Source organism: Syngnathoides biaculeatus, chromosome 13 (genome assembly GCF_019802595.1).
Source record: "Syngnathoides biaculeatus isolate LvHL_M chromosome 13, ASM1980259v1, whole genome shotgun sequence".
Classification (NCBI taxonomy): Eukaryota; Metazoa; Chordata; class Actinopteri; order Syngnathiformes; family Syngnathidae; genus Syngnathoides; species Syngnathoides biaculeatus.
The window spans coordinates 18102479-18121255 of NC_084652.1; the positions used below are offsets into that span (position 1 = coordinate 18102479).

General features: G+C 41.1%; 1 protein-coding gene across 3 annotated transcripts in view; it reads left to right on the plus strand.

Annotated features, from left to right (window-relative positions):
* Positions 1 to 18777, plus strand: part of dip2cb (disco-interacting protein 2 homolog Cb) — an 88162-nt gene that overhangs the window by 27086 nt on the left and 42299 nt on the right. Inside the window, exon 1 of one of the 3 annotated variants that reach the window (XM_061840125.1) lies at positions 10152 to 10229. The exons of the other annotated variants lie outside the window; for them this stretch is intronic. The gene's annotated coding sequence lies outside the window, so the exon portion shown is untranslated. Of the gene's footprint in view, positions 1 to 10151; positions 10230 to 18777 lie in introns of those variants that run through there. 3 annotated transcript variants of the gene reach the window in all.

Below are 18777 nucleotides of genomic sequence, written 5' to 3' on the forward strand. Positions count from 1 at the left end.
GAAAATAACATATTCATTTTGTTTTTTAACTGTTACCTTTTTTCACACCTGGATGAAAGGAATACTCAAAAGATTTGTCCCAAATATGACATCAATATTGATACAAATTTCAAAACACAACTCATTCTAGAATCGCACTTCTTTTTTTATAGTTTGTTTTCAGTGGCTCATCAAATGGAAAATTTAGCCATAGCTACGCGCATAATAAAATTTTAATATCAAAAGGAGCGTGCATACAAATGAACACACAATCGACATAGACCTATGACTGAACATTCAGCTGTGTGAAATTGACATCAGCATTGATCACCTAGATGTACCACTGCATGGTCAGACTAAGCAGGTTTACAGGGCTAGTATCACATGTCCATGAATCAGTCTCTAACCTTATTTCCTTTTTTCCGTCTGCCACGATATGCAAGAGTGCGGCAATCACGTCGTATTTTGCTTGCAAACAAAAGCCAGTGTTCTCAACGATGATAAAGTGTTCGTAGTCAAGTGCCATCATTTTCATTGCTCGAGTGCCTGCAGTTAGCTGGGATAGGCTCCAGCATACCTGCAGCCCTATTATAAATAAGAGGTGTACAAATAGTTTTTTCGTCATCCTTGTTGAATGTTTGGAGAACATTTGCAGCAAATAAATAGCAAGTGAATTTTCTTCCTTTGAAATGGTTAAGAAATCCCACGTTAGATGTTCACTGCACCAATTGCCTCTTGGCTTAATGCACATTTATTATTGGCTCTATTTAAAAAAAAAAATAAAATAAAATAAAAAAATAAAAATGCTTGATTTCTTCATCCTGACATACTGACAGTAAAGTATGGATCTCACATCACTGGATTTTCATTTTCATTCTTGGATTTTTTTCAGAGCTATATTTAATTCGTGTTTTTGTTAAATATGATTATAATAATTCTTCAAATCAGCCCAGATAATTACTGTGCATCCCGAGTACAGTAAAGACTCTTGTTTCGAAACTCATGCTTTTGTTTTGACGTAAGCTCCGTAGAAATGGCAGTGCTGTGACTGGTGTGACGTGTCTTACGCTGGGGTAACTAAAGCATTCTGATACAAATATAATTTTTCCTTGTTATCAGTTTTTAAATTTAACCCATTCATGGGCAGGGTGGCAATTTTTTGCCTTATTGAGATAAAAGTCTCCTAACAGGCCACAATCAAGGATAGAACACTTCTTTTTCGTTTATGGTTAAGTTACATGATAACCGTAAAAAATCCCAAAAATGGGACGCTGCCCGCGAGAGGGTTCTTGTTTTTTCTTAGTAGATCGTCCTAAAAACCAGTATCAGAATCAGATTAAAACACTTAGATATAAGATATAATGCATGAAAATCATGATGTCCCAAAAATGGGACACTGCCCACGAATGGGTTAAGTACCACAGAACACATTTGCTCCCATTTACAGTGTGTCCTTGATGGGACCTCGCATACACCTGCAGCTGCACATAAACATGAATGGCGGGCGCACTGAATGGGTTGTAAAATAAAGCGTTGTTTTTTTTACCCTGACTTATGAAAGCTTGTGTATGGTTGTGTTTATCCTGGTGTGTTCTCAATAACGTTCATCAGGCAGTAATGAATTAAGTTCCGTTCATGTTAGCCCAAAACTATGAAGGTCCTTAGTGCCGCACCAGCATGATGTAAACTGACATATTGTTTTATTATTTGCTAGTTATGCTATTATGTTTGCTGTGGTGTGATCATTTTAGTTTCGATGTGACACCATGAACTTGTACAACATCGTCACTAATGACCTCCCTACACAAGCAATGTGTGGAGCAATAGCATCATAGGTTCTTCTGCTTACAGATGTGAAATGCAATTGTTCCTCGTGAGTGCCATCACGTGGTAGCTTACACACATGCTAAAACACGAGTTTGCATGTATGCTGACAGTGTAACCAGTGTGTATTAATACTGCATCCGTTACTTGTGGATTTTTATTTGCGCAGGTGTAAGGAACGTAACCCCTGTGAATAAAAGGGGAAGACTTTAATTGATTTAATGAAAAAAAACTTCCCCTCAAAAAATATGACTAATGGCTATCAGGTTAAATAAGACACAGTGAGGGGGGGGGGGGTGCACAGATATGTGAGGGTTCCACCCTACCCAATTCCAAAAATATTTGTTAGCTGCACTCCAAATAAATTTACATTGCCTTCCACTGGGCTCCTTTCCTGTCATACACAAACCGTTTATTGGAAGTGATTCTTAGTGAGAACTGCAGTAGGTAGTCGCTTATTAGAAAAATAGTCACTAGAGTGCTCCGAAATGTTTCTAAGTATGGGGAGTACATGGCTAAGTTGTCAACACTGACTGCTCTTTTGTAAAGTAGTTCCTTTCTGTTGGTATCCATGTCAGTGTTAGCAGTGCACATCAGCGAGGACAAGCTTTCAACGTCTGAAGCCACTAAAAAAAACAGACCCAAAAATTAGAATCAATTGATGAACTCACCCTTCTCCTGCCAAAATAAAAGCTTCCAAATGCTTCTTAGCCGCGTTAGTGTATGTACATCAAGAGGCTCATGTTAAGTTTGGAATTATTATTTATTATGATATAACTCTTTGATCCTCTCTGAAATAAATCTCTTCAAAAATCCTCTATAGCTTTAGTTTTGGCTCATGGGTCAAATGAGATTTATTTGGGAATTCTCTTGCATTTATGCGTGTGTGTCTGTCTGTGTGTGTGTGTGTGTTTGGACAAAAGTCATGGAACACTTATAGGAAGTGACAAAGTGTAGAAAATGTATCTCTGGACAATGTATTGGGACACACGAGAAGTGAAGAAAATGTAATTTAGGAGTGAACTGTGTGGATGAAAATGTGGATTAAAAAAAAAAAAAAACAATGTAGTCTTGGACAAAAGTATTGGGACAATCCAGAAATGACAAAAACATTGCTACACACAGGGAATGAAAATGTAATTTTAGATAAATGCATTGTGACACACAAAGCGAAAATGTGGTTTCAGGACAAAATACTTTCTACACTTGCAAGCAATGAGACAAGTCGTGGAACACACAAATGAGAAAGTGAAGAAAATGTAGGATGGGGACCAAGTCTTGGGATGTCAGTGTTTCCCAGAGGACCATTGTGGTAGCTCGCCACAAATAAATGTATCTGTGGAAAAACCTGGACCACAAATTCCAAACGAGGTGAAAAATGTGAGGAAAATGCAGTTTGCACAAAGGTATTGGGACATCAACAATACACAGCGGGGGGAAAATGTGGGGGGGGGGTTTAGTTTTGGACAAAAGTACTGGGAAATGTTCAGGAAATGACAAAGGTTTCACGGGAAACAGGAAGTGAACAAAGTGAAGATGGAATTTAGGAGCAAAAGGTATGTATGTAGTATGTTTTGTTTACTTAGCATATACAGTTGGAAGGGGTTAATTTTTCCTGCTAAACAGCTTAGTTGTCAATCCTTTGACAAAACAACAACACTCACCTGTGTCAATCCTCGTTATTGTTTGTGACGAGTTTGTTTATAGCATCAAGTTATTAGCATCATTACCATCAAGCAAGTGGATATAAAAGTCCTTCACGTTTTGTTTTGTTTTTGTTTTTTATTTTAGCAGGGTGGTTCATTTTTAGACTTGTATAACAACTTTAATGTTAAAATTAAAGATTGACACATACCCTTGCAATTACGTGCCTCCACACCACATATAGCAGTGCTGCAAGGTTATGTACATTCCACAGTGAGTTTTATTTCAGCCTTTCATTACAGACACTAACCCTAAATAATTGTGATGCATCACTCTTTCACGGTGCTAAATAGTCAAAAACAGTTCAGCAATGGGAAAAAGGGTTAAAAAAAAAGCACACAAAGTCTATTAAGGGATAACTAATCCTATTGGGGACTAATTTACACTAAGAACATAGCATTCTTACAACACCGCGTGGCATGCTGCACCATTCCCTCAATAGTAAGTTTCTTTCGGCTTGTCCCTTTCGGGGTCGCCACAGCATATCATCTCAGATGAACGCACATATATGTTTGGCACAATTTTTACGCCGGATGCCCTTCCTGACGCAACCCTTCTCAGGGAGTGGAGGCCCCAGTGGGATAGGAACCCGCAACCCCTGGTTTACCAAACCAGTGCTCTAACCACTGAGCTACGGGGCCTCCATCACCATTCCCTCAATGCTACAACATAATTCATGTTATTTTTTTTTTTAAGTTGCTGAAACAAAACGTAAGCCTAAATTGAAGATACATTTCTCCATCAAGCCTTTTCCACCCTGTGTCCCAAGATTTTTTTTTCCGGTGAGCGATCACACATGTGATTTACTGGCTAGCTAGGCTACTAATGCTAGCTCAACGAACCACAATAGGAGAGCGGAACACAGGAAGAAAACATGGCCAAAGTCAAAGATGGATGGACATTCCGTGCCACACAATGGTACATGTCTGTAACTGAACTATTTATCATGAAGAATTGGAGAATAGTGGATCCAGTCCTCCAGACAAGACGTGCCACATTGCAGAAATACAGCAAACTGGCTGTGGAAGGGTGGAGCAAGTGGACATCCTCGCTCCTCAGAACAAGACAAATCATTGTTAATGATGTGAAAGTGGTTGGACTTGGTTTTCTTCCTCGAGAAGTAGACTATTCCTCGCCAACTTCAGTAAGATACAGTATCTTTTTTTTTTTTTTTTTGCAAAACAAACTCCATCCATTGCTGCGCCTTTTTATATATGTCACGTTATGTACTTCCTTTTGGATCCAAAATCAGTGACAAAAACACAAAACATTTTTACGTTTTACTTTTGTTGTTCAATTTCTTTACCTGAATATTAATATATTCATAATTTATGGCAAGGACAGTTTCCTCAACTTATATCCCCACAGCGTAGTTTGTTTCTGAGTATATTTTTGAAACAGTAGCTATTTTGTTGGACAAAAGTGTGGTTTTTGTTTTTTTTGTTTTTAATTTTAGTTTCTGGGTTACACCACAGACCGCAAGTCTGTAATGGGGCTGGTCAATCGTGGGTGTATCCCTAGTTAAAATGCTGCTTCAAACGTATAAATGTACACAACTATTCCCCACTCTCTACAACACTGAATGTGAAGTGCCACCAAGGAAGCTGACAGTTGTTGCGTTTTGATAACAGGCAGGTTGAGAAGAGGGCTTTATTTTGGCGAGCAGTAGGCCAGTAGCCATTTTGGTAACTTCTCCTTCAGTGACTATTTTTCCAAAAAGCGAAAAACAAAACATCATAAGACTTGTCAAGTTTATGAGCGTGTTTTTCTGAAACAACACGTGATTTTTTTTTTCTTTTTTTTCACAGTTTGTCCTGATCAGACGCAGGAAGTGTTTTGTTGGTATGAAATATATGACGAGGAGACCCGGCGTTGAAAATTGTTAACAAAGAGCACACTGATCGCAAAAGTTCTCACGTGGTGTCTCGGTGGTTTCCCACAGCAACTGACGGTTGCCAAGAATATCCACTGTTTACTTGGGTGTTGCATAGTAATCATCATCATTATCATCAATGGAGGCAACTTGAGAATAAATCCAAAGAAGCTTGAAGTTTTTATCAGCAGCCATCTTGTTCCAGTACAACGTGGCATGATGCGGTTGTGGTTCAGTTCTGTTCCGGTTGCGGTCCAATTGGGCGAATGGTCTAGATCATCAGACCGAGCTGGGGTCTCTTAGCTTTAGGACATTTAATCTGCTGGACAGACTCCAAGCCAAATGGCAAACTAACCGTGTCAACGGGTCCACGACTGATTCCAGCCCACCAGTGTTGCCACAGTTACATTTTTCTAAAAAGTAATTTGATTGCCTGTTTAAAAAGTAATTTGGGTATGTGTCAATCTTTAATTTTAACATTAAAGTTGTTATACAAGTCTAAAAATGAACCACCCTGCTAAAAAAAACAAAACAAAACAAAACGTGAAGGACTTTTATATCCACTTGCTTGATGGTAATGATGCTAATAACTTGATGCTATAAACAAACTCGTCACAAACAATAACGAGGATGCATACAGGCGAGTGAACTAGTCCATTTGGTGTCATAATGACAAATTTTGTCTCTGAAAGGAGATAAAACTAAAGACTAATTGACTCAAGCAAAGCTAATTTGTGTAGTTAGCAGAGCTCATTAACAACAAGACTGTTCGTAAGATGCAGATTGTCACATGACCAAACCATGAAAACTGGTTAGTGGGCTTCACGTATGTACTATGGGTTGAAGATTTGTTTTAAACCTAAATATAACAAGAGAAATAATTTTTAAAAAAAAAGTTAAATAGACCATTTATTTATACAAATACATTAGGTTGGAATGGTGGATCAACTGGTAAAGCATTGGCCTCACAGTTTTGAGGAGCCGGGTTCAATCCCGGCCCCGCCTGTGTGGAGTTTGCATGTTCTCCCCATGCCTGTGTGAGTTTTCTCCGGGCACTCTGGTTTCCTCCCACATCCCCAAAACATGCAACATTAATTGGACACTCTAAATTGCCCCTAGGTGTGATTGTGACTGTGGCTGATTGTCTCGACGTACCCTGCGATTGGCTGGCAACCAGTTCAGGGTATACCCCGCCTCCTGCCCGTTGACAACTGGGATGGACTCCAGCACTCGTCGCGACCCTCGTGAGGATAACCGGTGAAGAATATGGATGGATGGATGATATACAGTATATGCAAACATGAACAAAGCCTAAAAATCGCCGATTGTCATCTTTGGTTACTCTTGTGACATGTTTAAAAAAAAAAAAAAAAGACATCATAGAAGTACAAAGTTCCTGTGGGGATTTGTACAGGTCCCTTACGCCAGCCAGCTCAGCTGGGAGGAAGTGTTTCGACTGGTTTTGCCAAATTTGAAAGTGCAATTGTGCAAATAACATTGAAATTGCATCAGCTTCAAATGATTGGGCATTCAGAGTTCCGACATCCTCTCCTGTTTCCATAACGTTTGGTGTATTACCAAAAACGTCAAACGCCGCAACAGATGAACTCAAGTGCACCACTGGATACCAGAGATCCAAATCAGATTCTTTTGCTCGCAAAAACAGTTGTTAAAAAAATATATTCCTTACCAAAGTAAACCGAATGTGGATTATTGCTAGCAACATGTTAAGAAAAGTATGAAAATAAAAGTAACATTTCCCTTCTGTGGGATACTTTGATTACCAACACAGAGCGTCACACGCGTGTCACATGAAAGCGCAACTTGCGTTTGTCTGCTTTTTGTCGGTTAACAGACGACAGCCGCATGACCTCCTCGGGCCTGATGAGCCGCCGTCATGTGATTGGCGCTCGCTTGAAACAGACACTTTTTGATTAGCAACAAAGGACGCTTCATTAGACACACACGCACACATATTTGCTTACACACACGCACATACACAAGTGTACGCACTCACACACAGTAACAACAAGTGGAGTTCAGGCTACAGTAAGGAAAATGGCGGCTTTCTGTTTTAGTAGGAAAGCCAAAGAATGTGTGTGTGTGTGTGTGTGTGTTGGTGTGCGGGTAGAAGTGCAAAGGCATGATTTTGTGTATTTTTGTTCTTACATTGTGTGTTTGTCGAGCAGGAATGTGCTCGCTGACGACCAGCGACAGATGCTTCACTTCAGAGCCCGCCAACATTTGTGTGTGTGTGTGGTGTGTGTGTGTGTGTGTGTGTGTGTGTGTGTGTGTGAATGCCTATGTGCACACAAGGAGTTGCAGGACATTGTGCTTAAAAGTGTATGTGTGTCCATGCGGGCACCCGCAATAAATTATGGGATGCGTGTGTATTTAAATATCTTGAGTTTGTATCTGTGTGTATGATTTTTAAATACGATTGTGTCCATGTTTGTGAATGTACACGCAAGGAATTGCAGACCCTGTTTGTGTTTAAATGTGTGCGCGCGCGCGTGTGTGTTTACAAACGTGTGTGTTTAAATGTGTGTGATTAGCAATACGTTAGCCAGGGCAATAAAAATGAGGATGATGGGTCCCTTCTTAGGTGGAAAGAAAACCAATGGGTGAAGGAAGGAGATTTTTCAGGGTGAAACGTTTCCCCGTCTTGGCAATGTATGAATGAGCAATCAACAGCACGGGTCGGGAGTGGTTATATCACGTCTCCCTCTCAGTTCTAATGCTTAGGGTTCAAATACTCCCGAGTTTTTGTGTTTCTGACCAGCCTGTGATTTGGCACTATACACCCTCACTTTATCTGTCAACCAGTCCGGGGTGTATAAAGTTCAGCACCAGATAAACCTACCTGAGCACCTTGTCGTTGGCCCTCTGGTGATTTCACACAGCAAGAATAGGAAGTAGCGTTCACTTATTCACAGGTTGTTGACACTGGAAAAGTCCCACAATGCAACACCTCGCTCATTCTTTGGACCAGTCTCTTTTTCTCTTGTTCCACAGACACGCAAGTATCCAAAAACAGAAATAAAAGACATGACATCACACAGTGCACTCCAATTTTGTGTGTGTGTCAGAGCGGAATACGGCTTTCTTTGTGCTTGTCCCACTGTTGGTGTGTACGTGTTAGTATCTATGACAACCTCCAGCATACTTGCATTACGCGTACACACAGTAGCTATTGTATGTCAGATTAAACACCAAGCGCACACACACTCCCCCATGCACAGATTTCCAAACCGGCATGTCCAATGGAGATTCTAAACTCAAACCTTTTATTCTAATTTCATCCGAACAAACTCCTAATATAAAAACTTACCACAAGACATGTGTGAGTATACTTTTTACACACACAAAACATGGTGTGTGTCTGTGCTGGATTTTCAATGTATTTCTATTTAATCTGTTTGTTAGACCCGTTTAGTCAAATTCATGAGAACCTATTGTGTGTGCGTGTGAATGCCTGACCTTTAGGCACAGTCGAGGGTCTGACAAGTGTGAGTGTCCTCAGCAGGAATGCACGACTAAATAGTAACACACACGCACACAGGTCTTGGTGTGACAGCAGTGTTGTCATGTCAATATTGAGTCACAAATTTAATGTAATAAGATATCATAATCGAATTACAAAATGTATAATTGTAATCCATTACATGACTGAGAGAAATACTTGTAAGAAATTGGTAATCAGCCCAGTTGACGGGAAAGAGGTGGGGGTTACACCCCGGAATGGTTGCTAGTCAACTGCAGATCACCTGTCGACCAACATCGCAAACATTCACAGCTAAGGACGATAGCGAGTTTTGGATTGAGCCAAAGAAGCACCTGTAGGAAATGACAATACTATGCAAACTTCTTATAGGAAGGCCGATATTCGAACACCGAACCTCACAACTGTGAAGGAGATGTGCTGACCGCTAGTGCGCCGTCCTGCTGCCAATAATGGGGCGAGTCAAGTGGAAATAATTCCGCCCCTCCTCATACACACAGGATGGCGTGTGACTCTATGAATAGAAGTGCGATGGTGTCACATTAATCTCTGTGACTGTCACGTCACATATTTCATAGTTTATCATAATAAATCATGTGTTGCAATGTTTTTATTGACACAGACTCCTATTCTGAATTTTAGACACTTAACACTGAGATTATGATTTTGTGTTGTGTGAACAGATTGTAGTAGGTAGTAGAAAGTCACTAAACCTTCCTCACAGGACTTTTCGTAGTTATGTATACGTATATCCTTTGGTCTGTTCAGTGCTTACATTACTACAGAACACAATATTGTTGTCCCAAACATGGAAAAAGGAGTAGGACCCAAATGCAGGACTTTGTGGCAGTGACATGATTTCGAGGGTGGTTTTATTCCAGGCAAAGGTCATACACGGTTAAGCAGTCCAAAAAAGCAGAAGCACAAAAACACGTGGCAAAAGGCAAGGTCCTAATACATGAAAACCAGGTCAAAAGAAGACTTGGCTATAGTGGCACAGGATCGCTGTGACGTGGTAACGAGGCAAATACTCACGAGAAGCTCGTAACTCACGCTAGTCTTATACAATAAACTGGCCAACTAAGACATGACATGATTATCCTCCTTGAAGTGCAAGTGAGTAACTGCTTCTGGGGCCAGTTGTGCACACGGCGGTGGCCTGGCCCCGCCCCTGGCGATTCTGTGGGTCTTGAAAGATCAATCAAAATGCTCCAAAAGAGACTGCAATCTGGGAAACTTTACTTTGAAAAGGGGTGGAACGAATGGGTTAAAAGCAAAAAGAGGCAAAGAAGGCCCCCAACTAAGCCCCCCTAACAGTCCTTTACTAAAAGCAGAGAATATATGCCTGTGAGTATTATCAGTTGATGTTTTTGTGTACCTTCACCTTTTTGCATTAAAGTAGTGGTTGTTTAAAGGTTTAAAATAATATAGAAAGTAAAATATATGCTAAATTCTTTTGGCCCGTCTATGGCGTTTCACATTAATTAAGCCAAGAGATTTTTATTAGAGAAGATTGTGTTTGTTTTAATTAAGAGTATCTGCAGGTGTTCATTTAACACACCACATTGCTCTTTTTCTTCATCAAAACACATAAGACAATTTTGAAACAATGTTGACCATTGATGCATACAGAGTGTTCGTTATCTTTGGACGGGTGCAATGATGCCTTGTGTTGCCAAATGAGCTCACAAAGCCCCTTTTCTCCCCAAAGCCACTTTACAGTTTGCTTGACACTGCACTCAGCGAAATATGCACTCACAAATAAACAAACAGCCTCACTTGATTTAATGTGATCAGAAATGGATGTAGTGTCATTTTGGCAGGGGTGAATTCATTGAAATAAAATGCTGAGTGTTGCTGTTTTTTTTAATATTTATATACACACACACACACACACACACACACACACATATATATATGTGTGTGTTCCCTTTTTTTTTTACTTCCTCCTGGAGGTGTTCCGATATTTTCATCACATTTCTCCCACATCCTGTAAGTATCTCAATTCTTTCATCCACATCTCTACCATTTTTCACTTTCTCTGGGTGAGCCAATTCTTTTGTTCAACTCCATTATTTCTCCACTTTATGTGGGTGTGTGTCTTTTACCAGAGTTGTCCCACACTTTTGTTTAAATTTTCTCTACTTTTCACACCCTAAAGGTGGCCCAATACGTCCAAACGTTTTCATCACAGTGTTTTCTTTGCTTGCTTTATCTCAACGCTTTACTCCACATTTATTCCATGTTTCACTTCAAATAAGTGTACCAGTACTTTTGTCACTTGTCTTAACCAATGGTTTTGTCCAAATTCCACTTTTTCTTTGTGTCACTGTCCCAATATTTTTGTCCACATTTTTGTTGTTGGTGTGTCCAAAAAAGGAAATCATGAGGAGGAGAATGGAAGGATGAAAAGAGAATTAGGAAAAGACAAAAATAGGGGTGAGGACTGCCAAAGAAAACAAGAACCAAGAAGAGTTGGGAATTTAGCTCTCACCAAATCAAAACACAGGAAACTCAAAACAAAATTAAACATTTTTTATTTCACCTAACTAAAATATAATCTCATACACATGAGAACTATATATACATATAAACATTCACTTTATAGACTAAAATCCAAAGGTAAACAAACTTTATATAGACGTTAATATACAGTATACTGAAACATATTTTATACAGGCTAAAAGATATACTTTAAGTTTCATACACGTTATGTAGTGTGCATATAAACAGGAACTTTACAGAACTAAATACAGAGAATATGCCATATGTTGTTAGACAAACAGAAGATTGGATATCGGTATCACTTAAAGTGCCACTGTCATGAAATGCATGATTTTTTTAGTATGTACAAAGGCAGCCGCACAACATGATTTTGACATACAATGGCTTTTTGTCACTCCCGTCATGAAAGTCCTCTCGAGGAATTTGTTTTCAAGAAGAAACAGGAAGTGACATTCGTAGCAGACGTGCACTCAAGCGGTCTCGTATGTTTCTACTAGTTTTACCTGCTTAAGGTTAGCTCGTTGTTTCTTCGTGTTAGCCAAAATGCCGGCTCGTTGTATTGCTGGATATTGTTCGAACACTCGGAAGGATGAATTCATTCTTCATACTTTTCAAAAAGACCCGGTTTGTTGTGAAAAATGGATTGCACGGGTGCAAAGGAAGAGAGCTTTGTGGGTTCCGAATGACAGGTTAGGTGTGTATACAGCTACTAAAAAAATACAATAGATGGGGACGTGTGGGGGGGGTTGTAATCCTTTCAGAATATAACAAAAAAATCCGCGCATGTAAATCAGGGGTGCTGAATGTGTCGATGTACCTGTTGGCGATGAGCACGGCTTCGGACAACCCCCTGCCGAAGCCGTGCCTCGTCTGCTGCGATCACGGCTTTGGTGCCGAGCTGGGGTTGCTTGTTGCGGGTTTACGGCATTGTCGTCGCTCATGGCTGAGTATGCTACTTACTGTCATACATACTGTCTGGGAGTCTGTTAGTTAGAAGTGATCTGCGTATCATCTAAATATGGCTTGAAACGATAGGGTAATATTGCCCCAGTCACTTCACTCGATTGTGAGATGTTCTCTTCTTTGAAAAGATCTTCCGTGTCCCATAGTAGGTGGCACAGCGTGTTTTCAATGGGAAATGTCGCGGTGTGGCTACCACATGGATGTCGAACGAGACTTCCGTAACGTTGCGCATGGATGATGCGCTCTCCGCTCATATTTATTTTTTCATATAGACATTGAAGTGAATAATTTTATATGTATTTTTCATTACAATATTTGTTTTAGAATGAATATAGGCATGACACTTGACTGTTAAAAACCCATATAAAAACTGGTGTGATACCATTTTTCACGATCTACAGTACTTTATTCCTTTAACATGTCATCATATTGTGTGCATGCATGTTGTGAAATTGACATATTTGCAGTAAAATAGGGGTCTGGTCCAGTCACTGTAAGTGTGTCACACTTAAATAATTCAACATACAGTATCTTCTTTGTAGACGTGAACTATGAACATTTATGGAGGCTCAGCAACACACTGGCGACACTTTTTGGGAACCTTAAACAGCACTAGTAATCTTTTTTTACAAACATGCGAAATACCTTGCATAGCCTTTAATTCGTTTCGTGAACCTTATTTGTATCACAATCAACACAATTTTCACCATTGAAATTGAGTGAAATGCCATTAATCCATTCCAACCCACCGCAGAATAAAAACAGTAAATATTGTATAAAAAAATAATAGAATCTAATGATAAGATGTATTTACTGTACATACTCAAGTATTCGTGTATTGGATATGTGCCCGTAAGTGAGGTCGCCGAGTGAGTGACACCAGGAGCTGGCTGACCCCAGTTCGGCTGCATCTGAGCATCTGGACATGAGATGTGTGAGTGTTCTCATTTTGTATTTGTTTGACAACAGACATTACACAACTATAGATGGGGTGAAATAAGGTGAAAAGGCTAAGTTGATGTGTCAGACGTGAGTTGTGAGAGACGTCTCCAAAGTGTGTTGTGTGTTTTTGCGTTAGTGTGTGGTGCCTCACTCACATTGGTTGGCATGTTGGAGACCACATTAAAGTTTGTGTGTGTGTGTGTGTTGGATGACATGTCGCCCCCACCTCTTGACTACCTGCTGTCACTACCCCAACTTCCTCTTCCTCCAGTGGAGGATCTTAACTCATTCATGCATGCGTCCCAATGCTTTTGTCCACATTTTCTTCGTGGTGGACATACGACCTGAGGTGTGTGCATAGAAACAGGAAGGTGTCAAAAGGGCAGCGAGGGTCAGGTCGCACACATCCTGCAACACACATAATATACACAAAGGCGGACACACACTAACACAAAAGATGATGACACAGACAGTATAACGGTAGCACCCCCCCCCACACACACACAATCGCATATACACACACCGATTCGCACAAATACGCACATGGACATACACACTTACACATGAACATTTACACATGAATACACACATTAATCCATCCATTTTCTGACCACAAGGGTCGCAGGAGTGCCAGCTTTCTTCGAGCAGGTGGCGGGGTACACCTGAACTGGGTGCTAGCCAATTGCAGGCCACATCTTAAAAGACGGGAGTTGCACTGGCAACCACACCTGGGGGCAATTTAGAATCTCCAAATGATGGATGTTTTTTGGATGTAGGAGGTGGGGCCAGGATTTGAACTATGGTCCTCAAAATTTGAGGCCAATGATCTAACCAGATGCTTCTCATTGAGCCCGAACTTTATCGTGGTGCAGGCGTTTGTGTGTCCCAATGATCCTAGGAGCTAAGTTCTCTGGGGCTTTACGTCCCTGCCACAGTCACCCATGGCAAATGGGTCCTAGGTGAGGGAGCAGACGAGCCAGGCCTGGAAGTGAGGCTCGAAGGTTATGTGTGGTGGCTGGGCCTGCGCCTATAGTGCTCAGCTGAGCACAGCCCGAAAGGGCAATGTGGGTCCCCCTTCCCATGGGCTCACCATTTGTGAGAAGGGCCATAGGGGTCAGGTGCAATGTGAGCTGGGAGGTGGCCGAAGGCGGGGACCTCGGTGATCCGATCCCCTGCTACAGAAACTGGCTTTAGGGATGTGGAATGTCACCTCTCTGGCAGGGAAGGAGCCCAAGCTTGTTGTGTGAGGTCGAAAAGTTCCGACTAGTTGTAGTCGGGCTCTCCTCCACACACCGCTTGCTCTCTGGTACCAGGCCTCTTCAGAGGGGTTGGAGTCTGTTCCACTCTTGAGTAGCCCACAGTAAAATTTCATTTTTGATGGGATCTTATCGGTTCTTCTGTTCCTGTATCTGCTTGCTACATTTTTTTTTTTTTTTGGTGGTGGTGATGGTGGTGGTGGTGGTGGGTGGGGGGGCAATGGAGGAGTAAACCCCTGCTGGCCCACCTCATCCGGATTCCACTTTCTTGACATAAGAAAAAAAATAAAATAAAACAAAAAGTCGACATGCAGTGGAGCTCTGAGCATCTATTTTTGGGCTTTGTATTACACACTGCAGGCTTCGGGGAGAAAGAAATCCCCACAAGACCCCCTGGGACAAATCCAGTTTGGGGAAATGCGCACACACACAGACGGGGATTTTACTCTTGTTGAGTATGTCATGAAACCTGAGCCATGTATGCCTACGATTCCTCTTTCCCTCCTCCTACTCCTCATGCTTCTCCTATTCCCTTTTTTCCTTCTACTCCTACTTTCTCTGCTTTCTTCTCATTAAGAAGTAGAAGTAGGTAAGTCATTTAGAAAAACACTTTATTTCCAAAAGAAAATTAATAAATAGCAGGAGGAGACAAAGAAAGAGGAGAAACAGGAGGAAAAGAGGAATGGAGAAGGAAAGGTGAAGAAGGAAGACAGAAGGAAGAGAATAAAAGGGGGAGTAGACCATAGAAAGTGGAGATTTACAAAAACCTTTACTAAGTTAAGGTAGAGGAGGAAAAGGAGGAGGAGAGAGAGGGATGGAAAGAAGAGAAGGAGGACTAGAATGATTGTGGAACCAGGAAGATGAAGTGAGAAAGAGGAGGAGGTAAACATTGGGGGGGTATGAGCGTGGATTGTGATAAGTGAGTTGTGAAAGGAAGGAGAAGGAATAGAAGGATGTGGATGAGGAGGAAGGAAAAGAAACGGAAGGAGGAAAATGAGAATGTGGAGATGGGGAAAATTTAACATTTTTAGGAAAAACTTTATGTGCAATTGAAAATGATAAAAGAGGGAAGAAGGAGTGAAGAAGGAAGATGAGGAGGAATGAAGAGAGCGGCTGATGTCACAAATGAGATGAAGTCAGATCGCTGTTGTCAGACGGAATCGTCGCATCTCCAAAAGCATCATGTTTGGGTACACCGTAAAGAAACGCCACCTCAAATGAGCCATGAGAAAACATTCAATTATCAGGGAGAGCACGTTTCAATATGCAAATGAGCGGCGGGCTTCAAGTGACGTCAGGGCTGAGCATCACTGCTAACATGTTACAGTTCCACTTTTTCACTTCAAATGTCAACTTGTTTCAATCGTTTCAATGTTTACTTGGCCACTTGGACAAATTGTCTGGTTAGTCTTGCTTTCAAATGACCTGAAAAACAACATCATCCAAATGCCACAACCATAATGTTTAGACACATTAGTTTCTCTCTTTCTCACTCTCTCTCTTCTCTCTCTCTCTTTCTCAGTCACTCCTGCACACATTCATACACATGTAGTGGAAACTCAATCTGTACCATCAGTTATTCAAGCAGCAGCTGTTGTGTGTGTGTATGAGTGTGCGCAGGAATTCCGGACTACATGTTTTTGTCCTGCTTTTGAGGGACGTTTCAGTGACCCAATGACTCTCTCAGTCAGTCTTGAATTAATAAGACAAAAAGTAAATTTCTTTCGGCTTGTCCCGTTAGGCGTCGCCACACCATGACATCTCAGATGAACGCTCATATTTGTTTGGCACAGTTTTTACGCCGGATGCCCTTCCTGACGCAACCCCTCTTGGGGATGAGAGGCCCCCAATAAGTTACGAACTCAGAACCCCTGGTTTACCAAAGCAATGCTCGAACAACTGAGCTATTGGGCCCTCACAAGGGTTGCGGGGAGTGCTGGAGCCTATCCCAGCTGTCAACGGGCTGGAGGCGGGGTACACCCTGAACTGGTTGACAGCCAATCGCAGGGCACATCGAAACAGAGAGCCACACTCACAATCACACCTACGCGCAATTTAGAGTCTAATTAATGTTGCATGTTTTCTGGATGTGGGAGGAAACCGGAGTGCCCGGAGAAAACCCACACAGGCATAGGGAGAACATGCAAACGCCACACAGGCGGGCCGGGATCGAACCCGGGTCCTCAGAACTGTGAGGCCAATGCTTTTACCAGTTGAACCACCGTGCTGCCTCAAGTGATGTCATAATAGCAAAATAATAACAGACCTTTGATATGTATGACTTGATGTGCTTTGTGGCAAATATATATATATATATATATCTCTCATTTTTTTTTTAACCTTATTCCTGGTTCAACTTGACCTGATGATCAAAGATGGTGCTATGTTAAAAAAAATAAAAGCATGTTTGGCAGCTGCTTTCTGAATGTACCGTCATGCCACCTGCAGAAGCAGAGTGGAATACTGTGATTATTGGGGCAACTTCTGTGCCTTCCGGAGATCAGAACATTGTGACAACAAAGCCTGACATTGTTCTCTGACATTGACTGGCAACCACTACAATGGTTGTCCTTCCCGTATGTGTCTTTGAAATTATACGTCATGTTTCACTTGCTACTAGCAGTAGCTGACATCTTCTCCCCTCTTTCCATGAACTTCTCATACAGTCAACTTGGAATTCCTATGTATAATGCTGACAATTTTGAATCAAGATTGTAGTCACATCTTTGTCGGGCAAATATTTATTACTCGTGCCACTCTACTATTTGCATATCTGTTGGTGACAAATACTGGCAACTCATGTACTTCAGAAGTGGCTGCACCATTTCCACAATTGACATTGGTATAGAGCGTTGGTTTGGTAAACCAGGTGTCGTGGGTTCATATCTCACTGGGGCCTCCACTCCCCAAGAGGGGTTGTGTCAGGAAAGCCATCCGGTGTAAAAACTGTGCCAAACAAATATTGACCGTCATCTCAGATGTCACACTGTGGCGACCCCTAACGGGACATGCCGAAAGAAACTTCTTCTGGTCACTTTAAACTGCATACATTTCTTGACGTCTCTGTGAAATTTGCACAATATTCACTCCACCATTTCATAATGCTCTAAATTGCTAGAGGACACTGCATCATTTGCACAATTGTCAAAAAATTATTGGCATTACCTCATTAGTGGTAAACTTTTATTGCTCAGTGACTGTTTTTTTTTGTCTCAAAATATTCATGGTCAATTGTTGTACTCAAGCAGCTCTAACTACCACAGAGATATTCCTTGTGTGTTTCTGACAGATTTGGCAAATAAAGACGATTCCATTTCTTTACTTGAATGCTGATAATTGCTCATATGGATCGTTCATCACCAAGGTTACCAAGCTAACCACTGCATACGTGAGACAAGTGGCCCCAGTCAATGTCAAGCCAATTAAAGCTTATATATTTTTCCATGAAGAAAAAAAAAAAGACAACCTGGTTGTCTGACTTCCTCAGTGGAGGGAAGAAAAACAAATTGGTGTGATCGATCAAAGAAAGCCAGACCTTTTATGTTCTATATTTTTTTTTAGCCGTTGTCTGTCAGCTGAGTGACGGTTAAACGGTTCCCTTGAAAAACACCTGGCGGCGTTTTGACTTGCTGACTCAGTGTTTGGATGTTGCAAACGGTTGCTGCCTTGCAGTGTGTGTGTGCGTGTGTGTGTGTGTGTGTGTGTGTGTGCGCTTGTGTACATTTGGATAGTGTATAGCAGGAATGGGTAATTGGCGGCCCACAGCCAAACTCTTGAGTGGCTTTTTAATTAATTAAAAACATACAAATGTTTCCTCTCCAATACTTTTAAGTTGAGTAGCACTGTTCGTCAGTGAACAAAGCAGAGTGAACTGCCCCATACTACAAAGTGAGCACACCGAAGAGTTTGTGGATTTTCAATGACCCGCAGGACAAAATGTTACAATTTTGATCAAGTTGATTTTTGAGGGAAAAGTAAAAAAGATGCACAAAATGAGTTCTTGGAGTTAATGTGACTGAATAGTAATTATGTAAGAGTACATACATACAGTACCTGTTTGTGGTTATTTTTCGATTGCATCAAACCCGTTGTTGTCAAAGAGTGGCACTTTTATGCCTGAATTTGAGCATGAAATATATTAAGATTCTGTTTTGTATACCGGTTACAAAAAAACCTGATATGCACATATTTTGACAATATTCAAAGTGACATTTTACGTTACGTTATGC